The following is a 22,288-nucleotide window of genomic DNA, read 5'->3' on the forward strand; positions in this document are numbered from 1 at the left end:
CAGGAACATGAAAGGTAGCTTGGTGATGGATGAATTTTCCATTTGCTTATTTTGCTGAGAATGAGTCAAATGTACATCAGCAAAACAGGTAAACGGAGAAACCGCCCACCTCTTCGTGATGCTCCCAACTCTGAACAAGGCAACCCAGGCTGGCACCATTGCATCTGCTGAGAGTTGATGTTGTCAATCACATTCACACCCATTGTTGTCTCATATAATCTCGTGATAACTCTTGTGAGATGGACACAAGAGCTATTAATTAATTAATATGGAATGTTAATTACTCCCTATTCTAGACAAGAACACTGAAGCCCAGAGACTGAAAGACATTAGCCCAAAGTAGCACAGACAAACAAGTCAAGAATCTAAGCTCCTCACAGGACAGGTCAGACAAGAATGGAATTGCAAAATCAAAGATTGCAATTGCAGCAAGACTGAAATAAAGTATGATATCAAAAGAAGTTCCTAGAAGAAATAGGTAAGAAGACATCACTGGCATGCTACACAACACAACATTATTGTCTTCTTTTTCTTAACACACCCTCCCCATTTCATTCAAGCTATTTGTTTTGGCTAGACAGAGTTAGCCAAAGATCAAAGCAGTTACCATGATGAGTACCCAGTCACAGGAGGTGTACAGGCAGGAGCTGAATGGACCTCTGACAAGGGATTCCCAAATCAAATGGGATCCTGGCCTGGGGTGATTTTTCAACTTCCTCTCCAGTTGGGTAGTCTGGAACTCAGTGACTTTACAATGTTCTCCCTTTCCCACCTATGTACCTTCTCTCTTGCTGAGTATCTTGATGTACCTCCCCTGATAATCAACCAAAACTGTCAAGAATCTTTGAAAGGCAGAGTAACAGAGAGGGATAGAGGGAGGGGAGGGAGGGAGGGAAGGAGGAAAGAAGAGAGAGAATAGAGATAGATATCTTCCATCTGCTGGTTCACTCCCCAAATGTCTATAACAGCCAGGGCTGGGCCAGGCCAAATACAGGAGTCAGGACCTCCATCCAGGTCTCCCATGTGTGTGGAAGGGGCCCAAGCACTTGAGCCATCTTCCAGTGCCTTCCCAGGTGCATTAGCAGGGAGCCAGATTAGATGCAGAGCATCCAGGACTCTAGCTGGCACTCTGATATGGGATGCCAGGGTCACAAATGGCCGCTTAATCTGCTGTGCCACAACGTCAGCCCCTGTCAGGAATCCAAAATCTAGCACTGGACACACCACCTTTAGGAAGCTTTCCAGGAATACCTACAGGCCCTGGTTTTATCATCTAATGCCTATAATACCACCATTTAGCTCTCTCACAGTGGAAAATGATCTTTTTTCACTTCCTAGTTGTTACAGGCTGACTTGTGTCCTCCCCAAACTCATATGTTAAAGTCTTTTTTTTTAAAGATTGATTTATTTATTTGAAAGTCAGAGATAGAGAGAGACAAAAAGAGATAGATCTACCGTTTTCTGGTTCACTCCCCAAGTAGCCACAATAGCCAGGTCTGACCCAGACTTAAGACAGGAGCCAGGAGCTTCATCCAGGTCTCCCACATGGGTGGCAGGGTCTCAAACACTTGAGCCATCATTTGCTGCTTTTTTCCCATTATCAGGGAGCTGGATCGGAAGTGGAGTAGCTGGGACATGAACCTGTGCACATATGGGATGCTAGCATTGTAGGTTGTGGCTTTACCTGCTACACCAAAATGCCTGCCTTCATATGTTGAAATCTTAATCCCTAGTACTCCAGAATGTGTCCAAATTTGGATATACGGTCTCTAAAAATGTAATTAAGTGAAAATAAGGTCATTAGAGTCATTATCCAATCTGATGAGTGCCCTCATAAGACAAAGATATGTGAATAGAGCCAATTCCAGAGGGAAGACCATGTGAAGAGTCAGGGAGAAGACAGTCATGTACAAATCAAGAAGAGAAGCTTCTGAAGAAAACAACCCTGCTGATACCTTGATCTTTGATTTTTAGCCTCCAGGACTGTGGTAACACAAGATAAATGACTGTTGTTTCAGCCACCCTATCTGTGTACTTTGTTACGGCATCCCTATCAAACTTACACACTGGCTACATGCAGTTTTCTATTTCCTGTCATTTAAATAGAAGTGTAAAGATTTTATTTTTGAACGTAGTGACAATGATTTACTCACCTTGATATCTTCTACAATGGTGACTGGCACATAGGAGACATCCATTCATTCAACAGTATTTTTGAGCCCTGATGTGCCTAGCATTATGAAAGATGCACAGAATGTAACAGAACGTTTCTCATAGACCTTACAATGTAGTTGGAGTAGAGGAGAAATAGATAATAAATAGGAACATATACAAGGTAATTAGAGATTATAATTTATGCTCTGAAGGGTATAAATCAACTTATGTGATGTGAGTAGTCTTGGGATTATAGAAAATGTATACATCATTCAGAAAAATGGGAACTACCCTAGGTCTTTTAAATTGCAAGCATTAATACGGGGAATATATCATACCTACAGTGCTAAGAAGCCAAATGGTGGATGCTAAGGCAATCCAGCATTTGGCAATCACAAAAGCTTCTCCTGCTCCCAGGGATGAATGGATAATGGAAGATGGTAATGTTACTTGAACGTAGAAAGAGGATCTGCCAAATAGAAGCTAACAGCATGGAATGGGCAACCTGAATGGAGGGAGTTGTTGAATGGAAGTTGGAGCCATTGAGAAATATGATTACCACCCGAAAATATCATTCTGAAACAGGAAGTGGAGGAAATAACATGGCTTCTCTTTTCTTCCTGCCTCCCAACATCCTGCAAGTGCCTTCTATTGGACAAAAGGAAGAGAGAAAGCAAGGGAGACTAAGAAATGCAGTTTTCAGAAGACTAGAGAATAGACCTAAGAGCAAACAGGCCAATGTTATACTCAGTTAGAAACTTTCACAGAAGAATGAGTGCTGATCCCAGAGGCAAAGTTAGAGTGTTGAATCCAGTATGTCTTTAGCACTTGTTTGCCTAGAACCATGTGAGCAGTTAGAGGCAGTGTAACTGCTAGATAAGGTTATAAGCTCTGAAGCCAAAACTATTTGGATTCAGTTATCAGCTGTGACACTTACTTGGACACATTATTTGATATCCTGCACCTCAACAGTTTCTTTATCTATGAATAGGGCTAACAAGATTGTTATGAAGATTTGATGAATCCATCCAAGGAAAGCATTTAGCACAAGGCCTGGCAATCAGCAAAAACTCAGGACAGGACAACAGAAATCTGAAAAAGTGGTATCAAAATCTCTTTGTTTCAGAAGTAGATTTGGTACCTAACCTTACACCAGCTCACAGTGGGCAAAGGCCAAATGTGCATTTTGTTGCTGGCAGGATAAGGAAATAGACAGTTTTAGCTGTGTTCCCAGTATCATTCATTTCCTTTGAGTCCACAATGACTAAGGGAACCCAGAGACAGACTTCTTGGGGCAGAGGCATCTGTCCAAGCTGGCCCCTACCTGCTGTGCCTGTGGGCAAAAGCTGAGTCAAAAGTTGAGTTTACTATTGGTGGGTGAGTAGCTTGAAGCAAATGCCTAGTTTCTCTGGGTACCAAGTTCCCCAATTATGCAACGAATACACTAACTATGTGTCTAAGAGTGTTAAATAATCACTGATCAGTAGATTTCAGAGTTGGCAAGGATCTTAAAAATTTTCTCTTCCAATACTATCTCCTCCTCCAACATAGCCCCAGGGAATGGAAAGAATTCCCATAGCCACAAAGTTTAGTGGCTGAGTTGGGATAAATACCCAAGCCCTTGATTCTTGATGGTGAGCTGAGTGCAGTAGTGAAAAAGGGTAAAAATTAAAAGTGCACGACTACTATAATGCTAATAGTTGGAGCCTAAGGTTAACATTTATATTATAGTGACAAAATAATATTTGATATATATAAGGGGTCTTCAGAAAGTTCACAGAAGATGTGTATTATTAAAAAACTATGCATAGATTTCAAATTTATTTCCATTGAAATAAATTAATTTTAATTCTACTTTGGCACAAACTTTTTGAAGTAGTCTCATAAATTACTACCTATTATGATTCATTCATAAACTCAATAAACATGTGGGCCTGCTTTGTACTAGGCACAGTATTTTACACAGTTTATGTCCTCATTTCTATTCAATAAAGAAGGAAAGTAAATATGCTAAACAGGTAATGACAAATTCTGTGAAAAAAAGAAAGTGAAGTGATAGCAACTCTGGAGAAGAGAAGAAAGACAGTTTAGATAAGGAAGGCTTCTCTAATTGAGGTTGAGACCTAAAAGTAAGGCCTTAAAAATGAGGCAATCAAGTAAGAGTTATGGGAAAAGAATTCCAGGCACAGAAAACAGAAAGTGGAGAAGCCCAAAGGATTGAAAACTCTTTAGTGTTCCAGGAATGTGAATTTCAATAAGGCTGAAGCCTTGAAAGAAAGAGGGAAAGTAATAGAAGACAAATTTAGCAGAAACTAGGACATCTAAAGCCTTGAAGGCCATAGTAAGAGAAATTATATTTATTTTAACAACAACCTGGGGAGAGGGGAGAAAACTTATTTATGTTTTAATAGGCCATTCATAAAACAAAAACAAAACAAAAAGAGACCATTCAAATGCTTTGTGATAAACAGACTGGGGGGGGGGGTTGAAGTTGTTTCAATAATCCAGGGGAAAGATGATAATGATGACTTGGACTAGAAGGCCAGTGACAATTATAGACAGAGGGAGTAACATCAGTTTGATGAATGATAGAGTATGAGTGGGAAGAAGAAGGAATTAATATGATGCTGCATTTTTCACTTCAATGACTGGGTATATAATGGTATCATGGCTGATGTGAGGAGACTGGCTTAAATACAGGTATGAGGAGGGGAAGAAATCCAGACTTTGGTTTTAGGTGTATTAAGAGTGAGCTTCCAGGGCAAGCGCTGTGTCGCAGCAGGATAAGCAAAGGCCTGCAGCCTTCATATATCATATACGGGTACCAGTTCAAGTCCTGGCTGCTTCTCTACTTCCAAACCAGCTCCCTGCTAATGCACCTGGGAAAGCAGTGGAAGATGACCCAAGTGTTTGGGCCTCTGCACCCATGTGGGAGACCCAAATGAAGCTCCTGGCTCCTGGCTTCAGCCTGGTCCAGCTCTGGTTGTTGCAGCCATTTGGGGAGTGAACCAGTGGAAGGAAGATTTCTCTCTCTTTCTCTCTCTCTCTCTCTCCCCCCTCTCTATAACTCTTTCAAATAAATAAATAAATAAATCTTAAAAAAGAGTGAGCTTCCAATTAATCATTATTAGAAAAGATGTCAGAAAGATAACTGGATATATAAGCCTGGAGCATGGAGAGAAGGTCTGGCTGCATATATACATTCTGGATTCATCCTCATATAGATGGTATTTAAAGTAACAAGACAGTCTGTAATCATCTAGGGAGAGAGTGTAGATAAAAATGGATCCTGAACAGAATCCTAAGACTCTCTAACAATTAGACGAGTTGCACAGAAAAGGAGAGGTCAAAAATGGAGACTTAAAAACTGTAGTCAGTAAGGTAGAAAGAAAACCAGGAGAAATCATATTCAAGTGAAAAAGGTTTGAGATGTGTGAAATGTCACTGAGGAGTTACATGGGTGATAGAGATATGTTCACTGCATTGCAACAAGGTCTACTGCAGGGGCCTTGAGAAGAGTGGCTTCAGGAGTACACAGGCAAGAGCAGTCATAATAGAAAGGCTTGTGGAGTAAATTACAGGGAGAAGACCTAAATTAAGGTAAAGAATTGCAGATAATGAGTGTAGACAACTCAGAAGTTTAGAAGTGAATAAAAGAAATAGGGCTCTATTGGGAAGGGTATGTGAAGTCAAACAAATCTTTTTTTTCCCTTTAACATGGAGATAAGAGCGTATTTATATGATGATGGGAATGAGAAAAGGTGCTTGTTAGAAATGCAGAACTCAGGCCCCATCCCGGAACTACTGAATCTTATTCTGCATTTTAACTAGATCCCCAAGTGATCTGCATGTACATTACAGTTTCAGTTTCAGGAGCACTGTTGGAGGAGAGGGGATACTTGCAGAAGTAATATCTCTGTGGAGGTGAGAGAGGATGGGTTCTAGAGCACAAGAGAAGAAATTTGTCCTTAATAAGAACAGGGGCACTTTCTGCATTCTAGTATGAAGGAAGAGAAAATGGGGAAAGGTTGCAGGTGTTGGTGAGCCTGTAGATTTGGTAAATGAAAGAGACAGAAATGCCCATATAATGGTTTTTATTTTCTCAAAAAAGAGATGAAGCAGAGACAGGGTATAAGTGGAGCTGGATGGACAAATATGAAATAATTCTTTCACAGTAGTGATTCTCAACCATGGCTGCACATTAGAATCACCTGGGAGATTAAAAGAAAAACACTGTCAAGATCCCAACCTTGAGTATTATTTTCAATCAGAATAGGAGGGTATAGTCTGGGCATCAGGATTTTAAAAAATTTCCCACATGATTCTAATGTGCAACTGAGGTTGAGTGTCACAATCTTAGAATGAAAAAGCAAACACAATAGGGACATATAGTAGGGTTTGCAGGAAATATAAAGAATTAATCGAGGCTTACAGTAAAGCAAAATAAATCAGCCCAGCTGTAGGACTTTTCTCCCATCTATTTCGCTGTTCAGGCCTAGGTATAAAGAAGATGGCTGATTTGGTGGAATCAAGGGGGAGATTTTCCAATAAAATATGAAAGTACTTCAAAAATTTCATGACAAAATGGAGGCAGGCATTTGGGCTGATGGGAAAGCTCCCATTATCAGTATGTGAGGGTTCAATACCCGTCTCTGGGTCCTGACCCCCTCTTCTTGCTGCTGCAGACCTTGGGAGGCAGCAGTGATACCTCTAGTAATTAAATCTTTGCTACTCTTATGGGAGACTTGGTTATGTTCCTGGCTGCTGACTTTGGCCCCAGCCCAGCCCTGGCAAATGTGGACATTTGGAGAGTAAACCAGAAAATGGGAGCTCTCTCTCTCTCTCTCTCTTCCTCCCTCCCTCCTTCCCTTCTTCTCTCCCTCCCTCCCAAATATGAAAACAAATTTTTGTGGGAAAACAGAATTAAAAGGTAAGTTTATGGGCTGGCACTGCAGCACAGCAGATTAAGCCACCACTTCCAACTCCGGCATCCCATATCGCAATGCTGTATTAAGTCTGGGCTGCTCTGCTTCTGATCCAGCTCCCTCATAATGTGCTATGGAAGGCAGAGGATGAAGGCTCAAGTATTTGGGTCCCTTCCATACACATGGGAGGTTAGGATGAAGTTCTTGTCCCAGGCTTGGCTGTTGCAGATTTTTGGGGAGTGAACCAGTAGATAAAAGATTGATCTCTCTCTTTCTCTGCCTTTATAATAAAAAAAGATACTTTTGTTTATTTTATTTTTAGAAAAGATTTATTGATTCATTTTTTTCAAGTTTACTATTTTATTTATTTGAAAGGCAGAGTTACACACAGAGAGAAAGAGAGGCAGATAGAGAGATGTCTTCCATCCTCTAGTTCACTCCCCCAATGACTGCAGCAGCCAGAGCTGAGCTGATCTGAAGCCAGGAGCCAGGAGCTTCTTTTCAGTCTCCCATGTGGGTGCAGGGGCCCAAGGACCTGGGCCATCTTCCACTGCTTTCCCAGGCCATAGCAGAGAACTGGATTGGAAGTGGAGCAGCGGAACTCAAACCAGCACCCATATAGGATGCCGGCACTGCAGGCAGTGGTTTTACCAGCTACGCTACAGCACCGGCCCTGATACTGATTTATTTCAAAAAGAGTTAGAGAGAGAGAGAGAGAGAGAGAGAGTGCTTCCAGCCTCTGGTTCACACTCCCCAGATGGCTGCAGTGTTCAGCAATGGGCCAGGCTAAAACATCCAGACCTCCTATGTGGGTGGTAGGGGCCAAAACACTTGAGTCATCTTATGCTACTTTTTCCAGGCCATTAGCAGGGAGCTGGATCAGAAGTGGAGCAATCAGGAAAGGAACCAGTGCCTATATTGGATGCCAGTGGTGACTTTATCTGCTGGGCTACAAAGCTGGTCCCTAAATAAGTACTTTTTTAAAAGATGCTTATTTTGGTACAAAACACCCTTTGAAATCTGTGCACATTTTTTTCACAGTATACATTTTTCACAAACAGTTTAAAGACTCCTCACATATATCATTTTAAAAATTTAAATATAAATAAAATTTCCTTGGAATTTTTGAAATCCTCTAATATATTGGGAAGAGAAATAGAAAATACAGTTGTAAGCATTTGCAAAAGAGTGATCATATTAGACAAATGAATTTCAGCTAATTAGAGGGAAAAGAATACATGAGAAGAAATGTTATATAATGGGGTAAGGTCTGTGGAATAGTAGGGTCTACAAGAGATGTTGATATGATTGAATGGTTGGAGAGCTACAAAAAGAAGAGCAAGATGCAGTAGTCAGAGAGGAGATGCTTAAAATGAAGACTCTGGAGGTAATCCAGTTGGTTAATGGATATGACAAGATCTAAAGTATTAATACAGGAGTTTTCTGGCTGAGTGGGTTGAGAATAAAATTTGTTGAATGTGAGACCGGGGTTAAAAGGCTGACTTGATTGTTACAGTTAAATAGATGAGAGAAAGGATGAAGACAAGTGATGAACCAGGAGCTAAAGTCATCAATGAATGAGTAGGAATGTCCAAAAGGACAGCCTGTCAATCAATAATTATGTATCAAGCATCTCTTGTGTGTCATATTCTATTCTTTTTAAAAAAGATTTTATTTATTTATATGAATGGTAGAGTCACAGACAGAGAGAGGGAGAGACAGAGAGAAAGGTCTTCTATCCACTGGTTCACTCCCCAAATGGTCACAACGGCTGGAGCTAAGCTAATCCAAAGCTAGGATCCAGGAGCTTCTTCCAGGTATCCCATGCAGGTGCAGGGGCCCAAATACTTCGGAAATCTTCTACTGCTTTCCCAAGCCATTACAGAGAGCTGATTTGGGAGAGAAGCAGTTGGGATACCAACCGGTGCCCATATGGGATTGTGGCGCCACAGGTGGAGGCTTAGCCCACTACACCACAGTGCAGGCCCTGTCATACTCTATTCTTGGTGCTGGGGATACCATACAACAGAGAATAAAACATGCTAGGTCTCTGTCCTCAAGGAGCTTATATTCTAACAAACCCAAATAATTATTGCAAAAATGATAAACAGTATAATATAATAGAATTGTGGAAAAAACTGTTTTACTTAGATGGCCAAGGAAGGCTTCTCTAAAGAGGTGACATCTGAGATGGTAATGGAATGAAAAAGTCATGCAGTGAACTCAGGGAAATGCTTTGAAAACAGGAAAGAAAAACAAATGCAAAGGCCCAGAGATGGAAATCAGAATGACATGTACAAGAGACAGGGGAAGGCCAATGTGGCAGAGTATAGTGAACCATAAGTCAGTGGTGGAAGACTATGTCAGAGAATCTCAGAGGATGAAAGAAAAAAGAAAGATTGCATTGTGGGTGGCAGAGGCAGATGGCATGTGCTTACAAGGAGCCAGGGGTAGTAAAGGCAGAAAAAGAAGGAACAGGAAAAATGATAGATGTTTTCTCCAAATAACCTAACACAGATCATAATTTAAAGCAAGATGTTAGTGCATTTGGAAAAGTTAAGCACATATATAAATATGAGGGTACTTTTAAAAGTTCATGGAAAATAGAATTAAAAGATATTTATTTTGTTATAAATTTTCTTTGAAATCCATAGATATAAGAAGTCTTCAAAAAGTATAAAAAATCAATCATGGATTTAAAAAAAATGGGCAGCAACATAAACCTCTTTTAATTTGAAAGGCAGAGAGAAAGAGAGAAGCAGATCTCCCATCCATGGGTTCACTCCTCAAATGCCACAGTAGCTGAAGCTGGGCCAGGCCTAAACCAGGAACTGGGAACTCAATCCAGATCCCCCACACTGGATGCGGGAATCCAACTACTTGAGGCATCACCTGCTGCTTCCTAGGATGCACTTATCAGGAAACTGGAGTTGGGAGTCAAGTGAGGACTCGAACCCAGGCACTGCAATATGGAATGTCTGTGACCTAAGTGGCAGCTTAACCACTATGCCAAATGCCCACTTCAATTTATCTTTTAATTCCATTTCCCATGAACTTTTTAAGGTATCCTTGTATAATCTTACACTCTGAGGGGAAAAACAAATCAAGCTAGACAAATTCTCAAGGTCATTTAGCTCCTTGGTACTGCTCAAAGTCTCAACATTAGGCTTCATACCAGCAGCAATAACATCACCAGGGAGTTTATTCAATATGCAGAATCCCAGATACACTCCAGACCTATTGGCTAAGGAGCAACATTTTCACAAGATTCCCAGTGATCCAGACACTTATTGAAGTGTTAGACTCAGCTCTAGACCAAATTCCTGCCACTGTGTTGGAATCATTAAGATAACTTCCTTTGGCCAAAAAGGGATAAAAACCATCTTCATCTCTATTTGGAAGCACAACAGTTAGAGATACTGATGATAGCCAGAGTTCCTGATTTATGAAAGAAGGTTTTCTGGGTATGTGGGCTCCCTTCTCCTATGTGGGAACATCAGCTAGGCATTCATCCCACTTAGAACACAATTTTTCACCCTGAAGTTTCTCAAGCTTGCAGATACAGGCGAAAGAGGGGACCCAGTGAACCTCACAGGCACTTGAAGCAAGATTGAATATAAAGAGCAGAGAGAAGTGGTCATATTTGTGCTCCTTCAGGCCATGGCAAGAAGAGCCTTGAGACAGGCTAAGTTGCTGTTCGATGGGCTGCTACAGAAAGCACCACTCTTGAATGTAGGGAGACTTGGTCCCAATTTTTTCCCCAGGCTATTTCAGTTTGATTACAGAGATAAGCCAGATGAAATACCTGCTCCTTCCACTGAGGTGGGAACCCAGTAATGATTTTCCTTTGTGAACTCTCCATGGGCTTCTGCTCTCAAACGTCTATAAATGAGGCCAACTGCAAGTTCATCTCTTAGCATCACTCCTCCTTACCTCCCTTTTTCTCTTTCTTCCATGCAATGCCTTCAACCTCAGTTTCCTATATGCTAAGGAATTTGACCTCCAGCCCACTACTCATTTTCAGGACAAAGGCAGGAGCTAAAATAATTGCCTGAAGTGTTTCAATTAGATGAGAAGTTTTAACCCATACTAGGACAGAGGTGTTGGTTGAACCATTTGAGTGGATTCAGGACCTTCCAAGCTCACAAACATGTACCTGCTCAAGGATTCTCTGCCAAGCCCAGCTCACATGTTAAAGTTCAACCTTATGAAGTTTCATTACTGAGGACACCGATGCAGTGTAGTACCAGGTAGCTATGCTGTAAAATGAATCTTCCATCAATGAAAAGCTGCACTAGAGAACTATGCAAAGAAGTCAGTGAGCCAAGGTGAGAATACTGGTCTAGGAGGCAGGTGACAGCTAAACTGCTGTAACCTTGGATAAGCCATTCCATCTCTTCATTGTCAAATGGTATGGTTACAGTCACTCAATGCTTTTATTAAAATTTATTTATTTATTTGAAAGTTAGAGTTGCAGAGAGTAAGGGGGGGGGTAGAGGTAGATATCAGTCTTCCATCTGCTGAATCTGCTGGTTCACTCCCCAAATGATCACAACGGCCAGAGGTGGGCCAATCTGAAGCAAGGGGCCAGGAACTCCATCAGGTCTCCCACATAGGTGCATGGGCCCAAGGGCTTTCCCACTGCTTTTCCAGACACATTAGCAGGGAGCACAGTATTAGAAGTGGAGCAGCCAGGACTTGAAACCCACTCCCATTATGGGATGCCGGCATCTCAGCAGTGGCTTAACTAGCTATGCCACAATGTTGGCCTCATCGCAATGCTTTTTGACCTACACTTTCATAGAGAATAGGGAAGGTCTTACAAGGGCTATTTCTTGTTCTGGGGGACTTGTGGAAGGCTGAACAGGAAGAACTCTGGACCCACTATAACTGGAATGATTCCTTTCTACCTGTATGGCCCACAAATGATGTTATAAATATCCAAATAACCCTTGGCAGAAAAAACCCTGCTCTAGGTGTTGACTCCTGAGTTCTGAGGGAAACTTGTTTTATTAGTTAAAGTTCTGAGAGGGTCAGGTCGAGAAAGGAGAATAAAAGGAGAGAAAGGAGGGGGAAAAGATGAAGAGGAGAATGTGTACAAAAGGGAAAGAAGGCGAGGAAGAGATGGAAGAGAAGGAGTGAGAAAAAGGAAGGAAAAGGAGGAGTATGATGATGACAAGTTGGTAGATTAGAAGGAAAGAGAAGAGAGGAAGAGAAAAAAAGAAAGCAAACAGAGGAGGAAGAGGGGGAGCTTAAGAGATCAAGGCTGAAGCTTTTCTTAAAGGCTTCTTCCTTCCCAGACTCCTCCATCCTTATCTGGCCCCTTCTCACAGTAGGGCATCCTCACAGCAGGATCCTAAGAGGTCCCTTTCCGGCTCTAAAATTCTATGATCTTCTGAAATGCTATAGCAACAAGAAGAACTGGCTCCATCCCGCCCCCTGTGATGAGCTGTCTCCTCACACCCACACTTCCTCTTCCTGATAGGGTGCATTCAGAGTTCATCAGGCTGCTGTGGAAGCCTTGGGGTGAGGGGTAAACTAGAAAAAAGGAGAGAATGCATCACCTTTACACACATACATATAATTAATTACCAAGTCCTGCCACCTGTTCCCCTATGGCACTTATTCAGTGTGTCCCTTCCTTTCCATACCCATAGCTACTACCCTAGGTCAGGCGCTAATTTATGTCTCTCCTGGACCATCATATCACCCTCTTAAGTGTCTCCCCATTCCGATTTGGTGCCGTCAAATCTATTCTCACACTGCTGTCAGAGTTATATTTCTTTTTGGTTTTTGCTTTTTATTTTTTTTAAACAGGCAGAGTTAGACAGTGAGAGAGAGACAGAGAGAAAGGTCTTCCTTCCGTTGGTTCACCCCCCAGATGGCCGCTAGGCAGGTGCGCTGCGCCGATCCGAAGTCAGGAGCCAGGTGCTTCCTCCTGGTCTCCCATGCGGGTGCAGGGCCCAAGCACTTGGGCCATCCTCCACTGCCTTCCTGGGCCACAGCAGAGAGTTGGACTGGAAGAGGAGCAACCGGGACAGAATCCGGTGCCCCAACCGGGACTAGAACCTGGGGTGCCGGCGCTGCAGGCGGAGGATTGGCCTACTGAGCCATGGTGCCGGCTGCTTTTTAAAAATTTTTAAACATTTATTTGAAAGGCAGAGTTGCAGAGAGAGAGGGAGAAAGTGAACTTACATCCACTAGTTCACTCCACAAATGCCTGCAATGTCTGGGTCTGTGCCAGGTGGAAACCAGGAGCTTCATCCAGGTCTCCCACACACGGATGCAGGTACCCAAACACTTGGGCCACCTTCCACTGCTTTCCCAGGCACATTAACAAGGATCTGGATCACAAGTGGATCAGCCAGGTCTCAAATCAGCGCCTATATGGGATGCTGGTGTTGCAGGCAGTGGCTTAACCTGCTTTGCCAATGCCAGCCCTCAGAGTTATATTTCTGAAGCATAGTCTGTTCCAGATCCTCCCCTGATCAAACAGGGGTTTGGCTATAAAATGAAGTTCAAATTCTTTACAAAGATATTAACAAGTTTCCACAACCTAGCTCCAAATCCTCTTCTAACTCCTCTATAATCTCTTTACAGAGCCACATTTTCCAGACAACATGTCTTTTTTTTTTTTTTTTAAATCCTCTCATAATTTCCTTTCCCATGATTCTGGTTATCTAAGTCCTAGCTGTCCTTCCAGTTCTGGCTCAATTGCCATCTCTTTTATGAAGCTTTGACCAAAGTTAAAAATTGATCTCCCTTTCTGTGCATGCTTATGACATTTTGATGGTACCCTTTTTATGCCATTTGCCATAGCTTACTTTATGTAGTTAGTTGTTTATGAACTTGTCTCCTCCACATAATTTTGCTTCACCATACCCTCTGGCATAATGTTGTGAGGCTCTCATAAAACACTGAATGAACTGATGTTCAAAGAAGGGAAGTAAAGGGCTTGAACTTGGGTTCTAAGAAGGGCAAGGCAGATTATGAGGGTGGCATAAAAAGCCATGCAAGGTCCAACTTTCACCACTCTTACAAGGAATGCCTCGTATACCTCCTTTGATTCTGACATTTCAAAGTAGAGTGACACCATTTTGGGAGTCTCTGAAATGTGGCTTTGAAATCCCCTCAACCTCACCCTTTTCTCCACCCCATAGCTAACCACTATCATCAGAGCTAACATGTGCCAGGCACTATGCTATGTATTCACTTGTTTACTCCTCCCAGCAACTTTTTCATATAAATACTAAGGGTAGTGATTGCAAAAGGGTGGTTGCAAGTTTTTAGTGAATGATATAATGTACCTATTCAGGCGGTAAAATCAATTAGCTGTGTCCTGATCAGCTTTTTTTTTTTTTATTAACAGATAACTAGGCCACAAATGGTATCATTTCATGAACATTTGTTTCAATTTATTTTAGTTGTATTTTCTTACTAGTTAAAATGATCAGTTTAAGTTCATAACTGATCATAAAGATAGGATTAAGTATTTTAACTATATTTTTTAACTCAGAGCCTAGTCAGAACAGTTTAAAATGTACTATTCTAAACCAACATCAGATGGCAGCAATATAGACATTTGAACTAGTTACTTTATCTCTCTGGATGTTTCCACATGTGCAAAATAGAAATAATAATGGTATGTATATGAAAAAGTTTATGGGAGGAGTAAACAAGTGAGTACACGTAAAGCCCTCAGCACAGTGCTTGGTGCATGTCAGCCATGATGGCAGTGATTAGCTATGGAGTGGTGATAAAGGAAGGGTTGAGGGGCTTTTAAAAAGGTTCCCTCAGGACAGTGAAAGACCTGGACAGACCTGATGCAGACCATGTGATCTGAGACACACTGTATAGTTACACACACACACACACACACACGTGCACATGTACAATGAGAGAGAGAGAGAGAGAGAGAGAGAGAGATCCCATAAGCCTTTAGTTTCTAGCAGCCGCTGAGTATGCCTGTTGCTTCATTCCTTTGAGAAATCTGAGCCTTACAGGCTGATATTAAGGATGAACAAGAGGGAAATGGCTCTTAAGTGAGAGATATCAGGAAGGTGGTGACAGATATTAGGAGCAGTGAAAATATCCCAATCACCAAAACTCAGAGTCTAGTTTGAGAAAAGTCTCATGAAATCCTAGTGGCCAAATGAAATACAAGCAGGCATAAGACCACCTGCTTATTTTCTATCACTGTTTCTCTATTTTTAAGGTGTGACTCCGCCATGGGCCTACCTCTGGAACTTGTCAGGCTAGTTGGGTGTATTATATACTCTTGGGGAAAGAAAATGAAGGTAGTGGGAGAATTCCATTTATTTATTCGAAGAATATGCATTGCACATCTTCTATGTGCTAAGCACTCTTCCTTCTTGTAGCACTGGGGAACTTTTGGTGAATAAAATAGTCACAATCCTTGTTCTCACAGAGGTTATATTCTAGCGGGGTGAGACAAATAACAAATAACAAATAAAATATGTATGTCAAATGATTATAGCTGCTATTGGGAAGGAGGAAATAGAGGATGGGAAAAGTACGTGTGCACATATTAGAAAGACTGAGGAAAGTCTCAGTGGGAAGAAAACATGTGTATCTGATCTGGCCAGGGTGAGAGAGCCATGCAGACATCTGAAGACTGAGTGTGCAAGGTAAACCGAACAACCATCAAGGTCTTAAGGCTGGAGTGCACCTGATGGCTTTGAAGAAGAGTGAGGAGGCTGGTGCGACTGGAGGAGGGTGAGCACTAGAGGCTGTAGTAGATGAGGTCACAGAGGTAATAAGGGCTGGTCATATAAGATCTTGGAGATAATTTTAAGTATTAGGCCTTCACTATTACTAAGATGACAGATAACTGAAGGATTTTGAGCAGAAGACTGGCAGGTGACATAATTTGATGTATGTTTTAATATGTTCACTCTGGCTACTGTGTAGATAATTGAATATAGGAGGTTAAGGGAGGAAACTAAGTGGAAAGGAAGATAATGTGGTATTCCTAGTTAAAGATGGTGAGAAGCAAGGAGTTCTAAATGTATTTTGAAGGTAGAACCAACAGGATTTCCTGAGGGATTGTATGTGGGATGTGAGATAAAATGAGTCACTAAGGAGTTTAGTCTGAGCAACTGGAAGGAAGCATCTGGAAGTTGCTATTAACTGATGTAGGGAAGTAGATCTTGGTTTTTATAGCAGGAGTTCAGTTTGGGAATATTTCAAATTTCTATTAGATATTGAAGTGGAGATATGAAGTAGGAAGTTGGATATACATGCTAAAGGAAAAGGCTAAGCTAGAGATATAAATTTGAGAGTCACCAATGTATCACTGTTATTGTTTTCTCCTAGATGTATTTATTTATTACTTGAAAGTTGAGTTACAGTGAGAGAGGCAGACACACACACACACACACACACACAGATCTTCAACCCACTGGTTTACTCCCTAGATGGCCAGAATGGCCAGGGCTGAGCCAGGAATAAGCCAGAAGTTTCCTCCAGGTCTCCCAAGTAGGTGGCAGGTCCCAAACCCTTAGATCATTTTCCATTGCCTTGGATCAGAAGTGGAGTAGCTGAGGCACAAATTGACCCTAATATGGGATGCTGGTGTTGCAGATATCAGCTTTACCCCGTTATGCCACAATGCTGATTATAACTGTTAAAGTCATGAGGCTAGATGAGGTCACCAAATAAAGAAGCACACATGAAGAGAAAAGGTCCTGGGGATGACATTGTGGCACAGCAGCTTAAGCCACTGCCTACAATGCTGGCACCCCATAGCGGACCGCTCATTTGAGTCCTGGATGCGCTACTTCTGATCCAGATCCTTGCTAATGTACCTGGAAAGCAGAAAATGATGACTCAAGTACTTGGGCCCCTGCCACCCATGTGTGAGACCCAGATGAAGTTTCTGGTTTCTTGCTTCAGTCTGGCCCAGCCCTAGCCACTGTGGCCATTTGGGGAGTGAATGGAAGATCTTTCTCCTGTGTGTGTGTATGTGTGTGTGTGTGTTTCTATGACCCCCCCACTGGTCACTCAGCCTTTCAAATAAATAAATCTTTAAAAAAAGATAAAAGGTCCAACAACAAAGCCCTGGGACCTATGAACATTTAGAGGTTAGAGAGATGAGAAGAAAATAGTGAAGAAGTCTGAGAAGGAGCATCAGAGAGACAGGAGTGACACCCGGAGAATGCAGTGTCCTAGAATCCAAGGAAGAAATAGTTTCAAGGAGGAGGGAGTGGGCAACTTTTTAAAGTGCTGCTGAGAGGGTGTACTAGTTCATTTTCTGTTACTGTAATAAAATCCCGAGGCTAGGTAACTTTATAAAGAAAAGAGATTTATTTAGAATTCTGGAGGTTCAAAAACATGGTGCAGGCACAGCTCATCTCTGGTTAAAACCTCAGGGTAAATGGCAATCACAATGGCAGGAGTGTGTGCAGCAGGAGTAGATTACATCGCAAGACAGAAGGCAGAGAAAAAAATCAGGGATTAGGTTCGGGCCTTTAAAATAATTATCTCACAGGAACTAACTCAGGGGATCTCAGAAGAATTATGTTAATCCCTTCTGGGGAAGCACCTCCATCTCAGAACCTCCCTCTAGGCCCTAAGCTTTACAAGTTCTATCACCTCTAAACTACCACACTGAGAAGCAAGTCTCTAAGACATGAACCTTTGGGGGGAACCACAAACAAAACATAGCAGAGAGGTTCTTTTTATGGTTGAGAAAGGGGCCAGCCCCATGGCAAGCTGATGCCCTGCTGGTGGTATATGTTCTTAGAGAAGAGTTTTGCTACCAGATAAACTCCCTGAGTGGCCTATACACAATCAGTGTGGCATTAAGGTTCCAGTTTGAATGGTACACATATCTGAACTAGACTGTTCAACAGTCTTGTGTGTCATCAGAAGCATCTGATACAGAGAAAAGAGCAGATGGAACAGCCAGCCACACTGGAGAACGTGGCCCACCAATCCCAGATGTAGAGATAACAGCTACCCATAGAGTATAATCAGAAGTATGCTAGAGATGTCTTCCTCCCCAAACATAGTGTACCCATTCCAAAATGATACTCTACATTTTCTTTTTTTATTCAGCAAGCACTTGTATGTGAGACACTGTTCTTATCACTTACAAATAGTAACTCAGTGAATCCTTACAACAACCTTGAGGTAAGTCCAATAATTACTTCATTTTTACAGATGAAGAAACTGAGGCAGGACAAAGCAAAATACCTTGCTCTATTGCACACAGAAACAGATGGAACCAAGATTCTAACCACACTACCTCCAATGTCCATGATCTTAACCTCTGCATTCAGGCTCTGGACAACTTTGGTGGTGGATCAAATCCTGCCGATAGCCTGTTATTGTACAGTTTTATACATTTACATATGGTTGTTTAAAAAAGAAACTTGAAACATGTACTGAATGTGGCTTGTAAAACCAAAAATATTTACTACCTGACCCTTCACTCAAAAAGTTTACCAGCATCTGCTCAACTATAAAAAATGGGAGATGTAATAGCACTAATTGGATCAGGGCAGATCAAATGATATAATTTATATAAAGCATTTGGTAGGTGCCTCAAAATAACAGGTTTTTAGTAACTAAGTTTATATTACTTTTGCCATCAGCTCTCTGCTTTCTGGAGTTTCTCCAGAGGAATTTTTCCTAGGTTTGACCCACCATCTCCTCAGGCTTTGCTGAAAAGGTGCCAAAAATAATCGAGCTGGACAGCAATACTAACCAGTATTTATAGCACATACACATTTAAAAAATAAGTTAGTAGGCCTTCCACTGGCCTTAAAATTCCCAAGTGAATTGGTTGGAGAGTAGGTTATACCTAAAGAATTCTTGACAATAAATGGCAAATAAGCAAATTGATATTTTCCCAAATACCAACTCTAGAGATAGTAAATAAATACATAATGGCTTATGTTTCCTAAAAACTAGAAATTGAAATATAGAACCTTTTAAAATAGTCTTTCAGTTGGTTATTATATACAAAGGCACTTTAAAAAGTTCATGGAAAAAGGAGTTAAAAGATAAGTTTATTTTGGTGTAAAGCATTTTGAAATTCATGCACATAAAAAATTATAGAACATTAGAGACTGGAGATTCTACAGAAATTCTGTAGCCAAACACCTACAAATTAAAGATGGGAAATCTAGGAGGTAGAGCTATATGGCAAATGTGTAACACGTTTAAAGAATCTCTCCATAAAGACTCCATTTTGAACAACTATTCACCCATCAAGTCACCTTTACAAACACCAAGAAAGTCAGAGCAGAAGCAGCAGACAAAGCTCCTGAACTTGCCCTAGTGCCAAACGGAGATCTGTGGAACCAGTCAATTGGACTTCTATCCTGGCTAATATCACCTGTAGCTGGATGCAGCAGCCTGTGGCTGCAAGCCCACCTCAGCAGCAGACAGCCCTAAGCAAAGTGGGTTTGGACCTATCACATGCTGCACTGGGTTTGGGGACTTCTGGACTCTGGGTGTGATCTGACACTGTGGTGTAACTTGCCACAGAACTGTTCACTCTATCCCTCCCCAAACACCAGGCTGTAGAACATGAAGAGAGTAACTGCTTGTGGGAATAAAAGGCTAGTAAGTGCCAAGACACTGCATAGAAACATGAGGATAGCACTGTGATAAGCATGGGCCCCCGCTAGATTTTGAGCCAGCACCACCACATCTCTGACCACACCTCTGCCAAGACAGGTACCCAAGCAATTCTTCTAGGACTCTGGGACAGCATTCTCACAAGCTCAGACACAGCGGACTGAAGGCTAGTGCCCCAACTACAGTGAACCCTTCACACAGGCTACTACTGAGATCCACACTCCCCTGCTGTGTTTAAGAGGAGCATCCCATGCCCCCACCACTGTCACCATCAACTGTGGTGGAATAAGATCAAGGAGACTACATTATAGTATCCAACTGGAAATAAAGCCAAAATAGACTACCTAACAGAAACTTGAAGTCACATTTTCAGAAAAAGATCCTTTAAATTTAAAAGCCACTTGTTAAAACTGATAAAAAAATTAACCTACCAGATGCATAAATAGCAACATAGGAAGTATGCAAAGGCAAAGCAACATGATGCCACCAAAGGAACACAATAATGCTTTAGTAACAGACTGCAAAGAAAAGAAGACTGATGAAATGCCTGACAAAGAATTCAAAAGAATGGTTATAAGGATGCTCAAAGAGATACAAGGGAATATAGGCAGACAGTTGAATGAAATCAGAAAAACACTGCATGATATGAATGAAAAATTCAGCAAGGATATATTTTGAAGAAAAAAACACTAGAAGTGAAGAACTCAATAAGTCTAATAAAAGGAACATTTGAAAATCTCAACAAAAAACTAGATCAAACAGAAAAAAGAATAATTGCACTTGAAGATAGGGTTTTTTCCAAATATCCCCATAAGAATCTCACTCCCCCCACCAAAGAAAAAGAAGAAAATATATAAAAGATTGAAGGCAGCTTCTGAGACATTTGAAACAACATTAAATGAACAAATATTAGAATTGTGGGGATGCATGAGGACAAAGAGAGCAATAGAGGATTTGAAAATGTATTAATTGATTCAGTTGCTGAAAATTCCCCAATCTGGAGAAAGTTTTGGACATCCAAACACAGAATGCTCATAGGACCCCAAATAGACATGGCAAGAAAAGTTTCTTACCATGACACACTATAGCCAAACTCTAAAAACTGTCACATAAAGACAGAATTCTGAAATTTGCAAAAGAAAAGCAACAGGTCAGTTTTGAGAGAAATCCCTCATTAGATTAACAGCAGATTTTTCAACAGAAACCTTACAAAACAAGAGAGGACGAAATGACATACTCCAAGTTTTGAAAGAAAATAACTATTGGAACCTGTGCTGTGGTGTAGTGAGTAAAGCCACTGCCTGCAGTGCTGGCATCCCAAACGGGCACCAGTTTGAGTCCTGACTGCTCTACTTCCAGTCCAATTCCCTGCAAATGGCCTGGGAAAGCAGTGGAAGTCCTTGGGTCCCTGAACCCATGTGGGAGACCTGGATGAGGCTCTTGGCTCCTGGCTTCAGTCTGGCCCAGCCAGTGAACCAGCTGATGGAAGATCTCTCTCCCTCTTTCTCTATAACTCTGCCTTTCTAATAAATAAAATAAATCTTAAAAAAACTATAATCAAGAATGTTTTTACCTAGTGATGTTATCATTCATTAATGAAGGAGAAGTGCCAGTGCTGTGGTGCAGCAGGTAAAGCCGCCACCTGTAGTGCCAGCATCCCATATGAGCGCTGGTTCAAGACCAAGCTGCTCCACTTCCAATCCAGCTCTTTGCTACTGCCTGGGAAAGCAGTAGAGGGTGGCCCAAGTCCTTGGAGCCCTGCACCCAAGTGGGAGAACCAAAGGAAGCTCCTGGCTCCTGGCTTCAGATCAGCACAGCTCCAGCCGTGGTGACCGTATGGGAAGTGAACCAGCAGATGGAAGGCTTCTCTCTTTCTCTGCCTCTCCTTCTCTTTTTGTGTAACTCTGACTTTCAAGTAAATAAATAAATCTTAAATAAATAAATGAAGGAGAAATAAAGACGCCCCAAGACAAGCAAAAGCTGAGGGAATTCATCATCACCACCCAGCCTGACAAGATGCTCAAGGGAGTCCTATACATAGAAGCAAAAGAAACATAAAAACTAATGAAAATATGTGAAAGCATAAAATGACAAGAAACAAAAAATGACATGCAAGACAGAAAAAAATTAATGACAGTCATCACTTACCAATAACAACCTTGAATGTAAATGGATTAAATTCCCCAATTAAAAGATATAGCTGGGGTCTGGTGTTGTGGTATAGTGTGTTAAACCACTACCTCCACCACTGGCATCCCATGATGGTTTGGGTTCTGGCTGCTCCACTTATGTTCCATCTCCCTGCTAATTTGCCAGGGAAAAGCAGCAGAAGATGACCTAAGTACTTGACTCCCTGACACCCACATGGGAGATCCAGATGAAGCTCCTAATTCCTGACTTTGGCCTGGCCCAGTCCTGGCCATTGTGGGCATTTGGGAGAATGAACCAGTGGGTAGAGGGTCTTCTCCCTCTCTCTCTCTCTCTCTCTCTCTCTTTGTGTGTGTGTGTCTTCCTCTACACATACCTTTACCTTTCAAATAAATAATCTTAAAAAAAAAGATACAGCTGGCTAAATGGATCGAAAAACAATGCCCAACATT

At 41.6% G+C, this 22,288-nt stretch overlaps 1 protein-coding gene across 5 annotated transcripts in view; it reads right to left on the reverse strand.

Annotated features, from left to right (window-relative positions):
• The window catches only part of ARHGEF9 (Cdc42 guanine nucleotide exchange factor 9), a 407,702-nt gene that overhangs the window by 175,215 nt on the left and 210,199 nt on the right, over window positions 1–22,288 (reverse strand). The gene's annotated exons all lie outside the window — the stretch shown is intronic.

Source organism: Oryctolagus cuniculus, chromosome X (assembly GCF_964237555.1).
Source record: "Oryctolagus cuniculus chromosome X, mOryCun1.1, whole genome shotgun sequence".
NCBI classification, from domain to species: domain Eukaryota; kingdom Metazoa; phylum Chordata; class Mammalia; order Lagomorpha; family Leporidae; genus Oryctolagus; species Oryctolagus cuniculus.